This window comes from Camelus bactrianus, chromosome 7 (genome assembly GCF_048773025.1).
Source record: "Camelus bactrianus isolate YW-2024 breed Bactrian camel chromosome 7, ASM4877302v1, whole genome shotgun sequence".
NCBI classification, from domain to species: domain Eukaryota; kingdom Metazoa; phylum Chordata; class Mammalia; order Artiodactyla; family Camelidae; genus Camelus; species Camelus bactrianus.
In genome coordinates, this window is record NC_133545.1 from 65,298,258 (window position 1) to 65,319,728 (window position 21,471).

A 21,471-nucleotide genomic window follows, 5' to 3' on the forward strand; every position below is an offset into this window, starting at 1 on the left:
TTTCCTCATTGTACCTTTGGAAAGGAGTGTTGTAAATAGCTGAGCTCCAATCCCAGGTCATCCTGCTCCCAGACTACTATCTGACAGTGCCAAACTCCAAGGGATCCAAAGTAGGTGTGTGGATAAATGTCTGCTAACAGATTCTAACGAGCACATCCCTGAAGACATCAAGGAAATTCCAGATAACATTTGTCTTTTGGAGCCTCTGATTCCTTACTCTTGGTTCCTCTCCTTCCTGGGGGCTCTATAAACTGGAGACTTTCTGGTCTCTTCTTGGGATCCTTCTTTCATTATCATCCTTTTTTTGGCAGACAGTTATTTCTGCTCAGCTCAATAAGCATATCTAATACCTACTAGTGAATCTGGGGGTGGTTTTATGAATACAAAATGCATTCGACTCAGCCCCAGTTTATCACACTCCAAAGAATGCTCATTTCAGAATTTAAAACAATAAGGGATTTATTGGACATCAAGAGTTATGGACATTACGTTAATGTCATAAATGGTTAAATTAAAATGTTCAGCTCAATGCACAATGTTATGCCAGTGTCAGCGGATCTCTGACCACTGAAGCATTTCTGCACTGAGAGCTGGTGCAGATCAGATCTCAGACCACTATAAATTGATTACTTCTCTCCTTTTCCCCCTCTTTTGTCCTCTTTACCTCTTTTCCAATGTTACAAAGGCTTATAATTTTTTCTCATTCATTCATTAAACACATATTTAACTGTTTACAAGATTCTAGGAACTAATTACCAGACTTGAAAAGGAAGTGGTACCTAACTCTGAGGGAGGCTTCTAGTTTTAGAAAGAAAACAGTTACGCCAAAAGATCAATTGCAAACTGGCAAATTCTATAATGAGAAACTAGAAGAGAGGCTTGGGGAAGACTTTAGAGATGGGATAACTTGTATATCACTTTTTTTTCCTCATTTTTTATTGAACTGTAGTCAATTTGCAGATGTATAGCAAATCAACTCAGTTATATATGAATAACTATATTTACATATATATATAAAATTACATATATATATATATATATATATATATATATATATATATATAAATATAATTATTTTCCATTACAGTGCATTACAAGAAATTGAATAAAGTTCCCTGTGCTATACAGGAGGCCTTTGTTGTTTATCTATTTTATACATAGTATTGTGTATTTTTTAATCCTATACCCTAATCTAATCCCTTCTCTCCTTTCCCCTCTGATAATCACAGTTGGTTATACTGCTTTTGAAGGGTAATTCAGAATTGTCTTGGCAGAAAAAGAAAGAAGAATAATGCCAAGAGAAAAAAAAAAAAAGCCTAAGCAAAAGCCAGCAACTTGAAATAGACAGTCCCATTTGAAAAATGACAAAACTATTTTATGGCTCATGTCTGTCAGTTACACTAGCAAGCTTTACACAGCTGCCTACTGCCCCTTGTTTGGAGAGAGCTGCAGTGATCAGAATTGCCAGCTGCTTCTTTGGGGGCGATGACGTCTGAGTGGTTCTCAGGCCCCTATACCACGTACTAACATCCACATGGACAAAAGGTGGCACACTTTGTGTAATATATGCAGTTATGTGTGTGCTTTAATCTGTCTCATTTATACCATCAAACTTTTAATAAGAATTTTAAACGGAATTAGAAGCCCAACAAAAAGCAGATGATGATAGAGGTGATCTGATCTGCCTGAAGAAAGAATCACTTGCTAGATGATTTCCCAGTGAACTGCCACTTGTCTCACAAAAGCATCAGTATCTCCCGTTGTAAGTTTTCCAGAAGCAAACTCTGCTCTGCTTGCCTTGTGGAATTATAGAAAAGGAGCAAACTAGGTCCCTTCAAAAATAAACCTACAGAAAAGGATTTGATGGCTTTGCTTTACTGAGGGAATTTCTAGCTTGCAACCCACAAACATTATGAACAGTTTCATATTTTTCAAAGTCTATTCAAATCAGAATATGGCTAAAAACAATCAAGGATTAACTCCCCATGTCTCCTATTATAAATATCATAATTATATGTCAAGAAATAGAAAATGTGAAATAAAATGAATATGAGTGTGACTTGAAGCAATTACCATGAAACTCAAAATTTAAAACACAGCCTCCGACTGTATATTACACAGCAAGATTCAGGTGGGGAAGAGAAAAGTACAATCTACCATGGAGGATTCAAGATGCTACCTGCTGAATCCACAGATCACTCTTAGCAAAATGAATCCTGGGAAAATTCAGACTTTGTGTACCTCCAGATAGAATGTAACAGGTCTACAGCACCACTTACAAGGGATCTTCCCAAGATCCTATTATCTGACTATAACCAAACTGTAAAATCTGACTTCTTGTTTATCAGTAAGTAATAAAAGGAGTAGAGAGACAAGTTAGATGACATGATGAGGCAGAGGAAATAATTAGACAAGCAGGTGCAACCCATTCTTCAATAAGTCCGTATCAAAAAAAAAAAAAAAAAAAAAAAAGATGGGCAGAGAGTAGAGAAGGATGGCTACTGGGACTAAAGAGATCAAAGAAACATACCAGCTGAAAATAATGCCTTACCTTAATTGGATCTTTAATTTAAACAAACTAACTTTAAGAATATTTTTGGTTAATTGGTGAAATTTTAAAGTGTAATGAATATTAAAGTATTCTAAGGAACTTTGTTAATTTTGTTACATTTGATATTTTAACAGTAGAAAATGTCTCATTTAGAGTTGATACAATATAATTTAATAACAAATAAACAGTCCAATCCAAAAATGGGCAGAAGCAATTCTCAAATGAAGACATACAAATAGCCATTAGGCACATGAAAAAATGCTCAATATCACTAACTATCAGAAAAATGCCAGTCAGAATGGCCGTTATTATAAAATCAACAAATGATAAATGCTGGAGAGGGTGTGGAGAAAAGGGAACCCTCCCACATTGTTGGTACTGAAGTTTCCTTATTATTGTCCAAAAGAGTCTTCTGCTTCAGAACATTTCCCCATCTTTTGTTTAAATAGTTTGCCTACAGAAGAATCACAGCAAACTTTATGTCATATGCCAGATTAGTTATTTCTTAAAAAGTAAAATCCTACATTCTCCTTATAAGTTAAAGATTATAGAAATTATGAGTATGGACACATTTCAAAAGTTTTTTTCTTCTGTATTGCAGAATCATTCAAATCATCTTTGTTAGTGAGCATGTAAAATAAAAATTATAAAATACTGAAGAGGATTCAGAACTAATTTGCAAAAACTGTATTACATTTGAAATAGTACTAGATGAATTTCCTCAATAAGCGTGAGTTAGAGATTGGATATTTGGTTCAATTATTTCTTACACATGTTCATTGGAAACAACAAGGCCCATGGAATCTTTGGATTATACTTTCTAAGTAAAATGGCATGCTGCTAAAAAGTCTGACTCCAGAAACATTTGATTTTAAAGACAGACTACTTAATTTTATATAGATTATATGCAGTGAGATCAGGTGGCAACCTTCCTTAATTTTTTTTATTGACGTATAGTCAGTTACAGTGTGTCAATTTCTGGTGTACAGCGTAATGTTTCAGTCATTCATATAGTGCTACCATCTATGCAGCCATAATCAAAGGCTTCGTGTTTCAACTTCTACTCTTCGTTTTCTGACCTGTTCATAAGTGCCCATTGCAGGCTGAAGCCCACAGTGCAAGGTTTTATTAGTAATGGGTTTGAGATAGAACTGTGATAGAATTTAAGTTCCCCTAACAGAGTTGGCAGTGTTCCACTTCATGGGCGAACCAGTTTCTGTAATCTCATTTCCCAACAGCTGACAATAGCTGAAGCAGAAATGAGTACGAACTAATCAAATGGAACCAACTTACTTGGCTGGTTCAATTCATTTGTACAATTGATGAGGACACAACAAAATAATTAGTCTTGCTAGTCTCAGGTCATTAAGACAATCTTAGAGAAAATCAAACTGGGAAAACAGTTCCAAACTTGAGTTTGATTTGCCCCTGGTAAAAAGTATAAAAACTGAGATGGATTTGGAATAAGATGTGACTGTTCTACCAAATATTTGTATTGTATCACTTAGTGAAAAAGGGCATTGCTTATATATTGTATAGTCTTGTCAGGATGCAGAGCATGGCTGAAACTAGGACATATCTCTATCAATGAAATATCTGGAGTAATCAAGTAATCATATACATCAGCCAGATATGTATACTTGGTAAGCAATAAATATCCTATTACTTGAGTGTTTATCTCTTCCTAAGAAATAGAACATGCCCAAAATAATAGGAAAACTGCACAAAATATAATTCAGTCAGAAAATTCAGAAGGCAGTTCAGGATTTAACAATGCTTATAACATTTATTAAGAATGCCTAGAAATAGTCAAACTATGACATGTGAGAGCATAGTCTCCAGTGCTGCCCCAACTTCTGACACCAACTGCAAGCTCACAGGGATTCCTAAAACCACCCTCAGATTCAATAATTTTCTAGAAGGACTCATAGAACTCCCCGAAAAGTTATATTTATGGCTACTGTTTATCATAAGGAAAAATTAAAATTAGTCAAAGGAAGAGACACATAGACAAGAGTCTCAAGGATTCCAAACATGATGTCCACTTTTGGAAGTGACAGGTAATAATGTGCACAGGGTATCACCAAACAAGGACACTCAACCAAGCTTCTGTGCCCGTAGTTTTCCTTGAGGCTTTAATAAGCAGGCATCACTGACTGATTGCTCACATGGTTCGAACCCAGACTCTAGGTCAACTGACCCAAAGCCTCCACGCTAGGTCATCCTGTTGGGCTTTATGGTGGAGCCAGCCCCAACCCTACAGCTATTGGGTGTGAATGACTCCACCCCAAGATCCAGTGTAGCCAGCCCCCTCCCTAAGCAAAGATGCACCTATCAGGTATTAAATAGATGAGCACTCAAAGCCTAGGGCAAAGGCCACACCTTTCTCTGGGCAAGGTCAAATTCTTTATTACACAAAGACTGTTAATGATCACTTCATACCTAAGTATGGAGTTAAAGAAAATATGTAATAGACAATGTATTATGAATTTCTAGTTTTACTTCTATGAACTTTCTTAACTAGGACAGGATAATCATCCACTCTTAAATATTCTATTCCCTAGCAGTCAATGACTATTCAGTATATGTAGTTCGATGCATAATCCTCCACTATTGGGATTTATGAAAGCATTTTAATCTCAAGCCATTTTATTTCAGTCAGTCAAGTTGTTTTTTTATAAATCCATGTCTAACCTGAGCTGTTTTCTGACTCACTAAGAAAGATTTCAACATACTTTACATCATATTTTAGGAATTCTATTTACAGAGTGATCAATTTTAACACATGATTACTAATATTCCCATTTTTAAGGAGAATTATTCATAAAGATTAACTATGCATGGCACATACAGAGTGCTTAAAATTTCTTGGCTACCATTATCACTAACAAGTATCTATATAGTTTTGAGAGGACAAGTAGGTTTCTGAAAATTTAAAAAAAAAATTTATTTTAAAGATTAACATTTTAAAAACTAAGATTATTTGGTTCCATTCTGAAAATAAATACAACACAAGGCATTTTCATTTTATAAATACTTGTATAAACAAAACTGAGTATTATTATCCTTCCATGAAAAGTTCCATTTAGAATATATTTATCCAGAAGGGGAATATTTATTAGCAGAGAACCCGACAATCGGAAAGAAAAAGTGGCCAATCAAGCAAATTACCTTAATGACAATGATCTTTAGGAAGGAAACACTTTAGATGAGCAGTTGATTGCAGGGTGGGGCCACAGCATAGCTTTGCCATGAATGGGGCTGAAATACACCCCTGTGGTACATGGAAGGCTGCAGGGATGCTGCTTCTGTGCCAGAACTTAGCACTAGCCTGTAGAAAACTATTTTTCTCTAAGTGTATCTCCTATGGGGATACCAATTCATATTATATGTCTACATAGGATTATCTAAGATGATTTGGTATTCATCATGAAGGGGCCAATACAGGCCCAGCACTTACAGAAATCTTGAGGACAAATGTCTTCTTAATTTAAGAACTCTCTTCTAATGGAAAATGAACACTTGTAGCCCAAGTAAAAATAATCCCAATATAAGGAGCAAGATGACATATGCTGAATGTTTATTATATGTCATGTGCTATGTATAGATTATTTAATTCAATCCTCCTCTAGCCTATAAGGTAGAGATTATTATGTCTATTTTTACTTTCAGATGAAGAAATCAAGTACACAAGGGTTGAAGAACCTGCCCTCAGGTTAAGCTGCTAAAGTGGCCAGTGGGAAAGTTCAATCCCCTTTGGGAGTACCTTATAGTACTCCAAAGACTGTGTTTCTTCCCATACTCTTATCTCAACTGTTACAGAATCACACCAAGATGGTTCAGCTGCTCTGGATCTAGTGTTGTGAATAGCCTTATTGATGGATCTAATTATTTCAATGTTTTTCCTTGAGAATAAGAAGGGCCGAAATGCCAATAGCTTTCAGGGAATGAGATGGTCAGCCTGGTTTCAAATATGATCTGCCACTTACTAGTGTGTGACCTTGAGCATATTAATGAACTCTCAGACCAAGTTTTCCTCCTAAGTGAATTAGGATGACATAACCAACTTCTTAGCTTTTCTGTACAGATTAAATAAAAAAATGTAAATAAAGCACTTAGTACAGTACCTGATGTTAAGGTGTGAGACAGCTCAGCAGCTTCTCAGGGCACCATATACATGGGACCTCAGTCCTAAAACTGATCAGAAATTTGATGCTTAGGAATGCAAGCATCTTAAATAACAGGCAAACATAAACTGGGCCCAGTCTGCCAAAAAAAAAAAAAAAAAAAAAAAAGGAAGATAAGCCATGCCTAAATTAATCTACTCACTTTTTTTTTTTTTTTTAAGGCTAACACAAAAGTTGAGAGTTGCAAACCCAAAACTAACACTACCCAACCATCAGGCATCGAAGATGAAAGATACAGTTAACTGAACATTTGATCTGAAATGGTGCAAGGTCTAGTTACGTTTAACTGAAATACTGAACTCAAGGAGTGCAAGGTATGGTTCTAGTTACAGGACTTTTAGCTCTACTTGAGTAAGTTAGATTAGTGATTGCCTAACACTCTTTGGTTATTATAACAAAAACAGTTGATATGTATTGAAGGCTTACCATGCTGCCAGCAGCATTCTAAGATGTTTACGTGTGTTAATTCAAGGAAATCTCACAAATTTCTTACAAGCTAGCTTTTATTATTATCTCAGTTCCATAGATTTGGAAAAAGGCACATAGAATTTAAATGGCTTATCCAAGGACCCACAATGTCAGAAGCAAAGAAATTTAAGCCCCAGCTCTTACTACTTATATAAGTACTGAGCCTCTAAGTCAGGAGTGGCTGAAAATCATGAAATAAAAGATATTAAGTATATTAACACCTATGTATTTATTAGTTAGGTAACAAATCCCTACTTCAAGGTCTTAAAAATAAGCATACACTTTTTGTTTATAGAAAACTATTTTTTAATGCCCTCCCAAATAAATATAAAAGTAGTATTAACAACACTTTGACAAAGAGGTCCTGTGTATCTCAGTCTGGCCTTGAACACAATATAAACAAGTAAAATTCAAAAGCTATGTTTGCTTTTGTTTTCACTCCTAACTTTCACATAGAGTTCTTTCTCCCATCCTCAAACTTTCTTGTGAAAAATTTCATATATACAGAAAAGTATATTGAAATGATAGCACAATAAGCATTTAGACACTCTCCATCCAGATTCATCAACGGTACTTTGGCCTTACATGCTTTATTTCCCTTCACACACACACACACACACACACACACACACACACACACAGTGGGTTGGTGGTTTGGTTTGGTTTGATTTGCTCTACCATTCAAAACCTAGTAGACATCATGGTATTTCACTTCTTAGTACTTCCTCATGAATCTCTTAAGCATAAGGCATTCATTTGGCATTTTATCAGGAATATTCTTAATTTGATTTTCTGTTTCACTTAGTTTTATAAGTGAGTCTAAATCAAGAGATATGCAAGTCTTATAAATCTCGACTGATTCAGAAAGTTAGAAAATGAAGAGAATGATGCTTGCCTGGAAGTGCTAGAGAAAGTATCTGTGAGTCCTCAGTAAATTCTCCTGTCAGAGTCAAGTACTATCATCACCCTCAAATAACAAGGATGTCCAAATCACAGGGTTGCTTGATGCTGAATTCAAGTATAGCTACAGGCTCTTCTGTGATTTGCCATCATTTTTACAATTATGTCTGGTGTTCAGATGGTGCTCATCCTCAGCACTTCAGCTTTTGTAATGTGGTGAGGAGTACTCACTAGTCCCTCTACTTTGTTTAATAGTTAGCATATTGGTCTTAAAACTCCAATACAAGATTAACATTATTTAGACATTACACAATCAATGTTCCTCAATGTTTACTCCCTACTCACACAAAAATAAAAGTTGCGAATTTGAAAAATTTAATTATCTCCACATTTTAAAATTGATGATAAGCTTAACAAAACACTATAAATACGAGATTTAAAATGTTTCTAAGAAAAAGATCTTTTCAATGTTGAAACCACAGTAAGATTTAGACAAAACATAGCACAGAAATAGAGAACAATGTTTCAGAGGACAGACTATGGAGTCACATAGCCTGTCTAACTTCTTCAATTTAATAGCTGTATCATGCTAAGGAAATTGTGCCTCATATTCCACATCTATAAAAAGGAAGCTATAATAATATTCATCTTATTGTCTTATTGTGAGAATTACATGAGTATATTGGCAGAACTATGATAACACCAGACACATTTTCATTATTTGAAAATGTTAGTTATATCTAAAATACCACAGTGATTAGAGAAGCAGTTTTCAAACTTCCTGGTCTCAGAATCCCTTTATTGAGAATCTCGAGAGTGTTGTCTAAGTTAGTTATATTTGTCAGTATTTGCCATGTAAGAAATAAAAGTTGAAAAAACTAAAAACATTAATTCATTTTAAAATAATAAACACATCATATGTTAAAGTAAATAATATATTTTAGTAGGAAATAACTATATTTTCTCCCTAGAAATAATGAGAGGAGTGACACTAATTTACAGTACAGTTCTGCACATCTCTTTAATGTCTGGCCACAATAGAAGTCAGGTAGATTTTCATATTTGCTTATGAATTAATGTGTTGCAATATGTTCTTTTGGTTGAAGTATTTAAAGAAAACCCAGACTCACTCAGATATGTAGCTGGAAATACGAGAAGCATTTTAACAGATTTCAGAAAACTTTGGCTATTCCTCTTGATATGTACACCAAAATTTGACAATTGGTCATCTATTAAAACTTCACTGCAATGTGCAGTCTGAAACCAAGTCAGTGAATGCTGCTACACTCCACTACACTGAATGGTCTATTTTGCACTTTGACTACTCTTTTACTCTTGAATGATTTTCTACATTGGTCTTGTTAAAATTACTGGTTCACTGAGTTATGGAGTTCTTTCAAATATTAAGATATTTGATTAAATAAAATAAATTTGTTAATATCACCACCATCTTTATTAGAAAAGTTTATAAGATTTGGGGCACTCTCAAGCTCACAGTGGCTAGCACAAGTTTCCCCAAATCCTAATTTTCTTTTGAAAGCTTGAATTTTACCATTGTCAACAAATACTATCAGTTGATTTCCTTTGAAGTGACAAGATCTCTTCTTTGATTTTCAAGGAAACGTGTGCCAAATACTCACATATTTAAAAAAACAAGACAAAACCAGTTTGTCTGTCAGTTAATGTTTCAAGTGGAAATTACGTTCCATGAAAAGCAGGAGGTTGTTCTGCTCATAACTCAAATGGACAAGTGCTTTTTCTTAAGACAATCATCATAGTTCAGGATGCAGCAAAACATCTTTTGTGTGCTTCTCATTTCATCACACAAAATAATAGACATGTGCTCTCTTGCGTCTAGACAAGGTAGACTAACAGGGGAAGAATTTACCCTCTTCCTTGCAACAACCAAAGAAACAAACAAACAAACAAACAAAACTCAGACAAAATAAATGAATCAAAAGTTTGGATGTCAGCCAAAAAAGCGCTGATCCCTGGAACTCAGCAACCAAATGAAGCTGGCCTGACAAGTGCCCTGATTCCTCCTTCTGGAGGGCTTACGGGTCATGACACAAAGAGAAGGAATGAGACAGCCTGACAGAGTCTCTGAGTTGGGGAGACTGAGAATCCAAGTGACAAAGTGTTCACAGGAAAGAAGAGTGAATGACATGAAGAAACAATCCTGGAAATCATTAGAGTCCCTCAAGAGTTTGTTAGGGTGCTGTCCGTAATATATTTACTTTTTAAAGGTTTTCTTTTTGTTTTTGCAATGTCATTCCATACAAAAGGGATAAAAACCTAACAGTCTCAACAAGAAGTTTACAAGTGAATATTTGGATAGAAAATCTGTACACATTTATCATATACAGCAATTTTATATGGCAAATTAACTGACTGTAAAAAAAAAAAAGTTCTTTCTAAACTCCTCTGCTGTCTTAACTCTTGGAATATTATGGGTAGAAGGCCTAGTGCTATTTATAAGTACCAAATTAAGACTATACAACTTACATAAAACCCATTAACTTATCAGCTCAATTTAATATCTTTGAAAACCCAGTGCTTTGTATGAGGAAAAAACCCACCTTGACATATTGACAAACAGCCATGTTTCCATAAAAATATTAAAAGGACCTAATTAGGAGAATACTTAGTCAGACACCACTATAGAAAACCAAAGCTACATTGGTCCCATGAACATACATTATGTTCAAGGCAATTTATTTATTTTTGTTTGTTTGTTTATATATTTATTCATTCATTTGTGTTTTTACTATATTATTTTAATGATCATTCCTACTCATATTTCTTGGTGTTTAGTATTCTAACTAGATACTTGAGGGTTAGTATTTTAACTAGATATTTATTTTGTAAAATTCCTAGATTAACAATAAATTTACCCACTTTAAAACAGAAAGAATTCCACCTCAGATTAAATGTCACTGCTGGTTCTGGCTTAAGGACCAAGTGATTCTTAACATAACTCAGATGGTATGATTTGTTGCATCATGGAACAAGTCCAAACCTTTCCCATCATTTCCAGAAAAGATTATTATTTACTTTTTAAATGGTCAGTACCTCCCAAGTCATCATCCTTGTATAGTTACCTACACATGCCTTTTATTGTGATTATAAACTTTTGCTGGCTTTATCTGTACTTAAAAGCCATTAGAATGCTCATCCAGCAATTTTATCTGCTAGAAAATGAGGGTTTGAATCTGACTCAGTAATTCTTCCCTTTAGAACACCTGGCTAAACAATCATTCTGAAACAGGATGTGAATTAGTTCATGTGTATGATCATCAGAGCTGATCAACCAATGGACAATATTTCTACCTAGTTATCATGTGCAGGAATTATTTAGTAAATAGGCATCTGCTACAGGGCGCTATGCTGTAGAGTTCTTGGCAGAATTCCTACTGTTACTGAGAATATTTGGATCACTCAAAATTAGTCCTCTTCTTTCTTACAGATTCTGATTACACAGAGACACATATACCCACAGACACACACATAATCTGTATATACAGGAAAAAGTAAACTCAGTATATTTATATTCCCTTCCTCTTTTAGGCATATGTTGCCATCTTGCTTATCAATAATAACTATACATATATATTTACTTTATGTATACTTATTCTTAAATGTTGAAAGAAACTGTATGAATATGTAGAATACATGTACTCATGCATTCTATTCTACTTATTAAAATCAAGAGAAAACCATCTACTCTCAAAGTTACCCTTTTTTGGCATTACAACTACTCCATTGCACATTTTATTCTCACATTTTCTTTGAGTTTCTTTTTGAACTCGTGGCCTTCAGTAGACTTGAATTATTTTAATTATTCACAGTATCAAGCTCACATTTTCTTCTCTTAGCTGATGACAATGTCCTTCAGTTGAATTCTTTATTTTACAATAGTCCTGATACATTTTTTTAAACTTTCTGAGTTTAGGGCAAAAATAGGAAGTTTTATATCCATTTAGAATACTGTCTCAGAATAGAATAAAATCTCTAAGAAACTCTAGTTTCCTTTTTTATGTGATTAGGATTAAAAATAAAAATCTTGGCAGGAGGAGGTGCATCTGAGATGATGGAGCTGCCTCTGTTAGCACCTCCAATTTTCAAGTAATACAAAAATCAACTGACTAAGACAAATGAGTACTGTAGTTCTGTTTAGAAGTGACAGTACACAATGTCCAGGGATGTTTTCCTACATGTGCATGACATTTTTTTTTTAAGAAGTATTTTCTGTCAACCATTTACATTTTCTGTTTAAAAGCCTGTGGAAAAACAGCTTCAGAACACCAGGGATTTTGGCTACCCATTCAGCGGCCTGAGCAGTGGGAGCTGCAGACCAGTCCTCAGGGATGGGCTGAGCACTCCTGTCTTCAGCTGAACAGGCACCAGGATACCCGTGCCTTCAGAAGCCTCTGCAACTTCAGGTTAAATAGCAGTTAATTCAGGAGCTGGAGCAGTCCATTCACCCTGAAAACTTCCTCCTTGCTCACAGCTGTTTCAGACGTGGCCGGTGCCTCCTTTTCAGTCTCTTCACGATCTCTGAAGAACTAAAAATGATCTCCCATGATGTTTACAGGATAGGGCCACGCACGCGCAGAACTTCCTGAGACAGCATCCACCACACCAAACTATGTGAGCTCCCTTGTTGCTGGGTAGGATGGCAATGTCCACATAGAGCAGAGGACAGTCCGTTGCACAGAGTAGTATTGGGCAGGTTAACATAAGATGCCTGTGTGAGATCAGCCCTGGGATCAGCAACCACTTTAAGTAGCAGCTCCCAGAAGGCTGCCTGGATCTGGTCTGTGAAGGTTTTAGGAGTAAAGCAGCCAGCAATAGGAGTGGCTCCAGTGGCAGCAGCAAACAATAGCACAGCTCTCTGGTCAGTATCCCTGAAGGATATGACACTGGCATCCGCCAGGTTTTCAATGGCAACAATGGCTCAGGCTGCCAACAGAAGCTTCTCCCAGGTTCTCTTCAGATTTATGGTGTAAGATACCATCATTTTTCCTTTCACAGATGTACTGTTCCATCTGGAAGTCAAGGTGGGTGCCAGCTCAGTGGGTTCCTGCTGCAAGGAATTTGAGGACATTCTTCTCCTTCATTTGCAGACCACCAAGGGCTATGAACATTGTGGAAGTTTCCCGTAAGTTACAGCAGGAACCCAGAACAGAGCCATATGGACCCCTATCTGGTAGTGTTGTATACAGAATACTGCCATGGTGCCTTCCATGGATATCAAAATTTCATCATATATTGTTCTAGGACATATTACAAGTAAGTGTTTCATCATACATTTTTATTAAGAATTTTGTATTTGTATTTATTCCCAAGAGATACATTTCTAGTAATCAAAGTATGAGGATCTAGGAGACTGAACAAGGGAAAATAAATTGTCTGGTAAACAGAGCATCTGACATCCACATAACATAAAATTTCAACTTTTCTTTTGTTAAGTCTACTTCACTGAGGCACAATTTAAAATTTTTAATTCAACTTATTGAAACTGAAGAAACAAAAACAGTTCACTCATTTCTCCCATTGCTCACCCCATGGCTCTGACAACCACCAATCTGTTCTCTATATCTATAAGCTTGTTTTTGTCCTTTTTCGTTAGATTCTACATATAACAAAGATTATATGATATTTACCTTTCTCTGTCTGGCTTATTTCACGTAATATAATGCTCTCAAGAGGTCCATCTATGTTGTTGCAAATGGCAAGATTTCATTTTTTTGGCCGAAAAATATTATATATATATATATAATGGAATATTATATATTATATATATATATTATATATATATAAAATATTCCATTAATGAGGAACATTATATATAATTTTATATACACACACACACACACACACACACACATACACATACACATCTCCAGTTTCCTTATCCATTCATCCCACTGATGATAGACACTCTGTTTTCATATTTTGGTTATTGTAAATAATTCTGTAATGAACATTGTGGTGCATATATCTTTCCAAATTAGTGTTTTCATATTATTCAAATACCCAGAGAAGGAATTGCTGGATCATATGATAGTTCTATTTTTAATTTGCTGAGAAACTTCCAGACTTTTTTCCATAGTAACTACATCAATTTCCAATCCCACCGATACATGAGGGTTCCCTTTTCTTCATATTCTTTCAAACATTTGTTATTTTTAGTCTGTTTGGTAATAATCATTTTAACAGGTGTGAGGTGATATCTCACTGTGGTTTTAATTTGCATTTCCTTGATGATTAATGATGTAGAGTATCTTTTTATGTATGTGTTGGCCATCTGTATGTCTTCTTTGGGAAAAATTATATTCAGGTCTTCTGCCCATTTTTTTAATTGAATTGTTTGGGGTTTTTTTCTTTCAGTTGTATGAGTCCTTTACATATTTTGGATAATAGCCTCTTATCAGATATGTGATTTTCAAGTATTTTCTCTCATCCAGTAGGTTGCTTTTTAATTTTGTTGATGATTTCCTTTGCTGTGCAGAAGCATTTTAGTTTGATGTAATCCCATTTGTATATTTTTGCTTTTGTTGCCTTTGCTTTTGGTGTCAAATCCAAAAAAAAAAAAAAAAAACAAAAACCTAGACAGATGTCAGGGAGCTTACAGTCTGTTTTTTTTCTAGTTTTATGGTTTCAGGTCTCAACTTCAAGTTTTCAATGCACTTTGAGTTAATTTTTGTGTACGGTGTAAGATACTGGTCCAGTTTCATTCTTTTGCATGTTGCTGTCCAGTCTTCCCAACAACATTTATTGAAAAGACTATCATTTCCCCATTGCATACTCCTGGCTACTTTGTTGTAATTACCCATATATGCGTGGGTTTATTTCTGAGCTCTCTATTTTTGTTCCATTGATCTATGAGTCTGTTTTTATGCCAATATATTGTTTTTGTTACTATAGCTTTGTAATATAGCTTGAAATTAGGGAATGTGATGTCTCCAGCTTTATTCTTCTTTCCCAGTCTTGCTTTGATTATTCGAAATCATTCAAGTTTCCATATAAATTTTGGGATTGTTTGTTCTTTTCTGTGAAAAATGCCATTAGAACTTTGATAGGGATGAATCTGTATAATGTTTTGGTAGTATAAACCTTTAAAATAAACCATGCTATTGGCTATATTCCTATGTCGTTTTTGTGTTATTATAATTGTATTTGATTAAAAATATTTATAAACAGAATTTTTGTGCATAATTTTTCTTATCAAGATTTTTTTTTGACACAGAACTGCCACTTACTCTAAAAGTAAGTAGAGTTCAAATTATTTCTGATTATAGCCTCCCAGACTAGAGTTCACTGGTATGTACTAAAAAGTAAATGAATCCTGAAAAATAGCCCCATAACTGGAGAAGAGCTCTCTCTCTGTAATTATTTAAACCATGTATTATTTACCTGAAAAAGTCTTAACTCATTTTTTAATAATGTTTCTGATTTAAAAAAATCAGCAATTTTGGCATAAGTGTGGAAATGTGTTATAGTACTTAAAACAGCTAGGAACCCGGACCTAGCCCTGTTCTTATCACTAAACCCTGAGTAAGTCACCTCACATCTCTGGTTCTCAGTTTCCTCATCCAAGTGGAATAAACTCACAAATACATCATCAATTATCTAAAACTTCTTTTTTTCTTTTAGGTTTTTATTTTACAAATAGCACAGACTATTTCAGAAGCTTAGCCTTCTTACATAATATCAACCGAATTAAAGCTCTCCTTAAATTAATGAGGAAGCAAGCATTCAGAACAGATTTTTTTCATTATATCATTAACAGAAATAATGAAATCGAAGTACATTGGCCTTCTAGAAGCAGTCTTTTTCAAACCCTCAGACTCTGTATTTCCATACCCTTTAGTTGTCCTAAAATGTCTTAAGGGCTGACTTACTGAGTTTCTACTTTCTTCATTTTAATCTCTTAATCCCCTAGCAATAGATCAGGCACATGTAATCACCTAATTTTTCTTATAATTTAACTGAAGTACCTCAGTTAATCCTTACTGTCACCTAAAAAGATAAGCTGTTTTCAATCTATTTTATTGATTAGGAAAATAGGCTCAGAAAGGTTAAGTAATTTCCTTGAAATCCCAGGGATCGTAAACTAGAAAAGTAAGATTGCATTGTCATATCTTCTAAAGTTAAAAAAGGTGGATAACTCTCATTACAGAGTTAAATAATCTTTCCTTGAGATCTCTGAAGATGATTCATTTCACATCACCAATAAAATATTTTCTTAAAAAGAGGAAGATAGGTGAGCAGAAGAAAGCAGAAAGGAACACTGAAAAAGGTCAGGAATTTTTAATTTGCCAATTTCTATGACCTGAATCTAAATGTACATCGGGCTAAAGATAATAATTTAAAAAAAGCATCAAATAAAAATTGAGTTTAACACAAAATACTCACTGTACTAATAATACTAAGATTATTTTAAAACTGACAGTCTAGCTGGGGAGTTGCACTAGGTTCAGCCTTACAGAAAAATTTCAAACAGCAATGGCTAAAGTCAGTAACACTTAAGATGGCTGATTTAGAAAATGACAATCACCACCGTTTTTAGTACTAATCCCTCTTTTGATTTTTTTTTTTTTTGTGTGGGGGTGGGTACCAAGACTATTTGTGGTCTAATTACAGGCTGGGAGCAAAAAAAAAAAAAAAAAAAAAAAAATTAATGTGAGATGCTAAATCAGTAAATGTTTAGTGATGTACTGATTTAAATATCTCTAAACAATAGCAAATGCATAAGATAAATTCTAGTATTTATGGGATGGGAGGACAGTGAACTATTTTCTCTGATGTATTTTCTGAGTAAGAATAGTGCATATTCAGGCTCAAATGCATCACCACTGCCTTCTACAAAACACATACAGCAGAATTAGTTAATTAATTGGAGAAACAATTCCATCTAATATTTCTTGTAAGTCAGTAAGTTCCACATAAATTATTCGGTAAAAGGAAAGAAATAAAAGAATTAGAAAGAAACATTTCTTCAGGTGTATAAAGACTGATAAAGATGGTTATAAATATTTTAAGATCTATACAACATAAAAAGCGAAAACAAAATTAAAAGAGAGGCAATCAGTGGAGAGAAAAATCGGCAAATACACAACAGAAAATCTGTTAATATATTTTTAACATGTAAAGAACACTTAAAATCAGTAAGAAACAATCATTTCAATTTTAAAGATGCAAAGAGCAAGAATAGGCAATCTATCATAAGAAAAATCCAAATATCCAGTAAATGTGAGGAAGAAAAGTTTAGAATCCTGGTTAATCAAACACTTTAGAGGCACTTTTCCAGTAAGATACTATTTTTTTCATCTCTAATTCTAGTTTTCAGTAAAAGTTCAAGAATTAACATCCACTACTGAAGAGAGTTTAAACTGGAAATATCTTTCAAAATTTGGGGGCAAAATGTGACAAAAGCATTAAAAAATGTGCCTACATTTTAACCAGAGAATTTGATTGCTTAAACTTTATCTTTAGAACATGAACAGAAATCCACTAGGGTATTAACTAAATGTATCATTTCTAATATGAATATTTAGATATGACCTAAATATTTAATGACTATTAAATTGCTGACTGCTTAAGTAAACACTGAAGCATTACTACCATGGAATACAATGCAGCCACTTAAAAATATCATATTGTATAAGATTAATTGAAGAATTAAGGGAAAATGTGAAGAATAAGGAAGTCTAATGACAGAAAGTACATTAGTGGTTAGCTAAGGCTGGGAGATTTGGGGAGGAAACTGAAAGTGACTGCAAATGGCTATGTTTTTTTCAGGGGAAGGAGGCATGATAAAAATATCCTAGAATTAATTGTAGTAATGGTTACACAACTCCATGAATATAGTTAAAAACAAAACAAAACAAAACGAAACAAAACACTGAATTATGTACTCTAGATGGGTGAATTTATGGTATTTCAATAAAGTTGTTATAAAAGATCAGAGAAGTCAAAACATAAATGAAAAATTGGGTAAAATACTTGTTATATATGTATATATATCCTAAATAAAGAGCTAACATCCCTGTTATTTAAATACTCTAAAAATTTGAGGATAATTATCTGAAAAATTAGAAAAATGGGCAAAAGACATGAACAGACAGTTCACATAAAAAGATTGAAAAATAATGTTTAAACTTATGAAAAGATTTTTACTTCATTCACCATAAAAGAAATGCAAATAGAAGCTACACTAAAGATTTCACATACACATACATACAAAGTGAGTGCATATAAAAACTGGCAAAATCTGAATGAGGTCATTAGTAAACAGTATTGTACAAATATGTCAGTTCCTGCCTTTGATCATTGTACACCGGTTACATAAAATATTGTCACTGGGGGAAGCTGGGTATAGGGTACACAGAAAATTTTTACATTTTGCTATTTTTACAACTTTCATGTAAATCTAAAATCATTCCAAAATAATTTTTTTTAAGATGTAAGGAAATGTTAACATACTGAGTTTGGAAGAAAGTCATAAAAAGGCATGCATATAGGATCCCAGTATGTTGAAAACATATAGTCTTCAAACTGAACAAAAGGATAGAATAAAAAAACTATTATCTTTAAGAGACTGAATTTTAAGTGATTTGTATTTGTGTGTACATGGGTGAGTATTTCTATACTTTTCAAAATTTCTTTTTTTTGGGGGGGAGTGGAGGTAATTAGGTTTATTTATTTACTTATTTATTCTTGGACGAGGTACTGGGGATTGAACCCAGGACCTCGTTCATGCTAAGCATGCGCTCTACCGCTTGAGCTACACCCTCCCCCCTCAAAATTTCTAACTTGAACATTTTTGTCATAGAGAGAAATTTTTATTAAAATAGTAGAAAAGTGCAGTACGTTCTATGTCTATAACTTTACCTGCCTGAGAGCAGTTAGCAAGCTGGACAGAGCCTTTGCATTGTTTTTTTAACTTATTTTCCTACAATTCTACAATAAACCAACTGATACACATTATTTTTTAGACAAATCAAAGCTCGCAACTGCTGCTAGAATTTCTAGAAGGAAATTAAAGTTACATATAAGATAACACATCAATGACTTTGATGTTCTATATCCAAAGCATTACTTCAGAGAAAACCTGTTAGGCACCATTCAATTTGACAAGCCTTTTAAAAACATAACTTTTCATCCCTATTACGAATCACTTTGTGCTCTGGTTAATTTGATCAGCATAAACATTTTAATTACATAATTTGAGTTCCCTAATGCCCTTTGGCAACACCAAGCCTCAGCCTAATTCCTTTTTAATATCAAGTCTGAGTTGGTTTGTAAGAAATTCTCCAGAAGTAGCTGCAATATTTTTTCTTTCCGTCTTAGCCCCATTAGAACACGCTCATTAAACAAATTCTGCTAGTGCAGCACTGTGCCAAAACATCAGTGGGCACATAAGAGATTAGAGAATCAAAAATCAGTGATGGGACATTAGCTTAACTTTCTCCAAACAACTTAAATACATGGTTTACAAATGCATTTTACTATGTTAAAAAAAAAAAGAAGAAAGAAACCTAAAAGATGTAAAGGTAATCAAGATGGTTATAATTAACAACGTAATTGATGGAACTATTACAATCATTACTGCAATAACATATATTTAGAGGAAATTACAGCACACATTATGAGTAAATAAATAACACAACTTTTTATATTCCTCTCAAAGAGGATTTTATACCAAACAATAAATGTCTTAACTCTTTACCATTTTAACAAACAAATAACCATTCCCAGGCTACAAAAGTTTTGAGGAACTTATGAATAAAAATCACATAAGCCATTAAAATAAAATACTACCAATTTCTTTTCCTTATTTTTTCAGTTAAAACAACCTGGGGGATCTCTGCCCATTTTGTTATATAAAACTTCCGTAGTTTTCTCAGAAAGGGGAACTATTTCAATTACCAATTGTAAAGTTTAATCTCAAATTCTGGCTAAAATGAGTTTTTTACTTTCCCTTTAATAGGGCCATGCTGGTTCACTAGTTGCTCCTTTAACTGTTTTCTTTGAGCTTCATTTATTACCACCAGAAGGGATGTCTCGCCAAGGTGGCACTACTGAAATAATGACTGATACTTTATCAGAGAACAGGCTCAGATCCATGTGGCTTTAGCAGACTGGATTCAGCACTATGATCTGGTCAACAGATCCCTCAGTGACCGCATAGATCATTAAAAGAGAAAAGAGACATCTAATCTCAACACTAGATGTGATGATAGATAAAGGATAATGGATGATCTCAGTAAAACAATTCTCTCCTCTTTCTCTATCCTAGTAGGTGAGTAAAGATAGACTTATTTGGTGGAGCAGTAATGAGAACACAGTTAGGACACTCCTACAATTACAGAATATTTTATGTCAGATGATCTAATTTTTTTCTTTTTTTTTTCTTTTTGCCTTTGAGGACATCTTAGAAAACTCACTGACCAAGAATAAACTAAACAAAAACTTGAGTTCTTCTCATCTTAGGAAACTGTTCAAATGAATACTAGTTCCTCTTTAAAACTGTTTCACTTTGTACCGGTATTTTTTGAAAACCAGCCAGAATTGTTATCTATTTTTGGGGGGAATTTATTACAGAAAAATCCTATTCTTCAAATTAATTTATTATTGGGTAAGGGAGAGTATGATTGCATTTGTGTTTTAAATGTTTATTGAGATGACAATAAGAAAAAGAATTCAGAAGAGTAGATTGGAGAGATAATGAGGAGACTATTACAGTTCTGTATAGGAAGCGGTCAGTAATTTAACTTAAACTTGTTGGCAGCAGAGACAGAAAGAATGGGGTGGACCAAGAGGTTCTTAGAAGGTAAAATTAACAGACTTCATAATTATTTTGCAGTAATTAGTGGGAAAAAATGGTCCCCAGATTTCTGACATACATGAAAAAGTGCTTTGTATTTACTGAGACGATGCATGATGAAGAGGGTGCAGTCCTATGTCTTGGAGATTTTAAGAGTGGAGAGAGGAGAAGAAGATGGACAATGGATGAGGAATCGAGTTTGGGTCACATTCGGTTTTGGCTGATGAGATAGTAAAGTGAGATAGTGGAGTTCAGATACTAAATAAGAAGTTAAAAAGCGTCCATTGACAGATGATTGGATAAAGAAGAAGTGGGGTGTGTGTGTGTGTGTGTATGTGTGTGTGTGGCAAACATCATGCTATCACTTATATGTGGAATCTAAAAAAAATGATACAAATGAACTTATTTACAAAACAGAAACAGACTCACAGACATAGAAAACAAACTTATGGTTACCAAATGGGAAAGGTGGGGGTGGGATAAATTAGGAGTTTGGGATTTACAGATACTAACTACTATGTCTAAAATAA

The 21,471-nt window shown here is 34.1% G+C and overlaps 1 protein-coding gene and 1 pseudogene across 7 annotated transcripts in view; both read right to left on the reverse strand.

The window, feature by feature from the left end:
* Window positions 1-21,471, reverse strand: part of ZNF804B (zinc finger protein 804B) — an 873,532-nt gene that overhangs the window by 376,318 nt on the left and 475,743 nt on the right. For 2 of the 7 annotated variants that reach the window (XM_074367516.1, XM_074367513.1), the window contains exon 5: window positions 6,679-6,748. The exons of the other annotated variants lie outside the window; for them this stretch is intronic. The gene's annotated coding sequence lies outside the window, so the exon portion shown is untranslated. The remainder of the gene's footprint in view (window positions 1-6,678; window positions 6,749-21,471) is intronic. 7 annotated transcript variants of the gene reach the window in all.
* On the reverse strand, window positions 11,862-13,253 carry LOC141578231 (small ribosomal subunit protein uS2B-like; annotated as a pseudogene).